The sequence below is a fragment of the Lygodium microphyllum genome, chromosome 2 (assembly GCF_053477565.2).
Source record: "Lygodium microphyllum isolate KBCC chromosome 2, Lygodium_microphyllum_v1.1.10, whole genome shotgun sequence".
NCBI classification, from domain to species: Eukaryota; Viridiplantae; Streptophyta; class Polypodiopsida; order Schizaeales; family Lygodiaceae; genus Lygodium; species Lygodium microphyllum.
In genome coordinates, this window is record NC_141136.1 from 112,717,513 (window position 1) to 112,720,984 (window position 3,472).

Consider the following 3,472-nt stretch of genomic DNA (forward strand, 5'->3'; position numbering starts at 1 on the left):
TGTGTAGAAATATTTCTTGAAAAGAAATGCTTGTACTTGAAATAGGTGCTTACAAGTCTACTTGATGCAATTAGGAAGTTTGATTGAATTGATCAAAACCCTAATATACCAAATTTATAATAGGATGAAAGAAAAGCACTCTAGACCTCCCGCAAGGCTAGTTGTGGATCTTGTTACCAAGGGAAATTAGTTTTGCCACCTCAAAGAGTTAGGACCGACCTAGATGGTGAGAGGTTACTCCATAGGGGGATCCTTGGGTAGGAGGAGTTGAAGGTTCCAAGGGGGCTCTTGCCAAAAAAGTCTTAGACTCCAAGGAACCATCCAAATCCCTACATGACTTAGGATAGACTTCTTAAGGGCCTCAGTACTTCCTAGGATAGACTTCCTAGGGGGACTCTGGTCATAAACTCCTTAGGCTCTTATGAACTACCAACTACCCTTCGATTTCCAAAATGTGTTTTGGGGGTTCTAATACTAGTTGGGGAATGGAACTTGGAGAGAATAATACTTCGAACAGAAGACATTGTAAAAGTCATTTTTCTGAAAGGAATTATTAAGAAGGAATTGCTTTACTTTGTTTTGTATCGTACTGTATTACGAAAGGTGATGGATGTTAAGCACAAGGTATTGTTAGACACAAGCCGCCTTGCTTACCTCCAGAATAATTTAAAGAGATTAAGGTGGATGGAAGCCCTTAAGGTTGCCAAGATGTATCTCTTCTATGAGGCTAGAATAAACTCAAATTGTTCACTAGAGGGCGACATGCCAAACTAAACCCGTACATCTATGAGGAGGTTACAAGGATTTTACCAACTGATCAAGTCATGGTTGTAGGACGCTCTAGTTGCCGCAACTACAAGAAAGATGGATTACTTGACATTCCTCTAAAATATAGATTTTTGGATATCTATTCTTAGAATCCTAATTACTAGTGATGGATGTATTGCAATGCCATGCTTAGATTGTGGTAGGAAAATATTTTCCAAGAATAATATGAGCTTCCAAACTACTCAAATAATGTATTCCCTTCTTATTGATGTAAATAATTATTTTTTTCTATCTGTTTGTCTCCTTGATAAATCAAAATAGTAGATAGACTTTTTTTAAAACTCTCTTTTGAAGTATAGGCCCTGATCATTGCTGCGAAGGACAAGTAGTACATAATTTCCCTCCTAAATTAATGAGGTAGAGTAAGCAAGTGAACATCTTTTTTGTGAATATGGTTGGAAAGAAAATTGATCATAAAATTTCACAATCTTCATAATGTCACCTCGAATCTCAATACTACGGAAGCCCAAGAGAATAAATTTCTTCTCAAGCAGTACAAGCCACTGGAGTTTGATGGTAAAGGAAGGGACATTTCAATTGAAGCAGAAACATGGATAGAATCTATGGAAGACTATTTCACTGCTACAAGGGATGCACCATCAAATCAAGACATGATTGCCAAACTAAAACTCACAGGAGATACCCATCTTTGGTGGAAACAATGGTGAAAGGACCAAAGAACGCCTGAAGGTGCTATCACTTGGGACAAAATTAAGGACGCGATACGTGGGAGATACCTTTCGGTGCCCATATAGTGCCTAAAAAGAAGTCATTTGAATACTTTGATGGTATGATGCATTGTAGGAAAATTCAACTAAGTGTAGGTATTGGATCTACCATTTGGGTTCCCTATTACAATAAGCCCTTAGTATGTCCTCAATAACTTGGTTGACCCACTCTATTTGACCATCGGTTTGGGGATGGTAAGCAGTACTGAAGCAGAGTTGGGTTCCTAGAGCTTCAAACAATCTCTTTCAAAAGTTTGAGGTGAAGAGATAAATGTGGTCATCGTCGCTGATGATTCTTTGAAGTAATCCATGTAACCTAAAAATTTCCTTAATGAAAATCCTGGTGATATCGGAAGCCTTGTAATTGGTTTTTACAGGAATAAGGTGTGAAACTTTAGTCAGCATATCAATGACTACCATTATGGAGTTATATCCTCCTTGTACCAGCTCCTTGTACCATGGGTAATCCAACTATGGATTCCATGATGATATACTCCCATTTCATTTGAGGAATGTTAAGTGGCTAGAGCTTTCCTGGCATCTTGACATGCTTGTTGGCAGTTTAGGCATTTGGTGACATACTTGAGTACATCGTTGAGTCTTTCCTAGTAGAAACTTTTTCTGACTATATTAAGAGTCTTAGCATAACCAAGATGACCTGAAAATGGGGAATCGTGAGCCTTGGTTCAATCTGCTAAACTATTGGAGGTGCTCGAATCAATGCATCTTGTAAATCTGATGGTCTCATTGATTCAAGATGCATATTTAGGGGTGGATTTAGAACATTGCAAAATTTGGATACTTGCTATGAAACATCCATTGTTGGTGCATATTTTAGTAGTGTTACGAATTGGAGTAGTAGGCTTCTAGGATTAGGCTTAGCTACTTTAGATTGAAGAACCCGTTCATCTTTTGGGCCTTATCCCATTAAATTTTTCCTATCCCACCCTACAGGTAGAAGCATCTAGGCAAATGCTAGAAGAAATGAATCAACAAGTGAAAGCTATAAGGCAAGATATCCAAGCTGCCAAGGATCGACATAAGGCATATGTCGATCAACAAAGGAAAGAATGCATCTTCAAAGAAGGTGACATGGTTTTTCTACGAGTTTTCCCAAAGAAAAGTTCCTCATCTTTGGGATAATTCAAGAAGCTAAGTCCCACGTATTGTGGGCCATATAAGATGCTAGAGTGTATAGGGCCAAATGCCTATAAGCTACAACTCCCTAACAACTTGAAAGTACATAATGTATTTCATGTCAGTCTATTGAAAGCACCATGTACTTAATGACCAACAAAATGTAATGCCAAGTCAGGGAGTCCTCGAACTTCAACTAGAAAAGATACTTGACATGCGAGAGAAGACTCTAAGGAGCAAAACCCTTAGAGAATATATCATCCAGTGGAAAGACTACCCTCCTAAAGAGGAGGCCACTTGGATTGATCATGAATCGCTATGTAACCAATATCCCCAGTTTCATTCAAGATGAGGACATCTCGGTTCCTCTAAGGGGGAGAGGATGTGATATCCCGAATTTAATTTAATTTTTTTAAACTTTTGCCAAAATGGACTTTAAAATCATTAAATAAAGAAGATCTCAAACAAAAAAACCCGAGGATCATAACCCAACATTATTTGGATTGACAAGGATTGTAGCCACCTATCACGAAAGTTACCATGTGAATGAGAGTTATGAGCCATATTAGTCATTAATGTCAAAGTGTATAGTATAGATGGTCCAAATTTTTTAGATTTTTGGATAAGACTAGAATATTTTAGATATTATTTATTGTAAATATCCTAAAAAGATATATACATTTCTAGAACAAGATGTCATGTAAAAAAAAGGCAAGTGGTTTTTTTTCAGCCATTTTTGGAGATTTAATGCAAAAAAATGGATTGGCGAAATTGTGCAC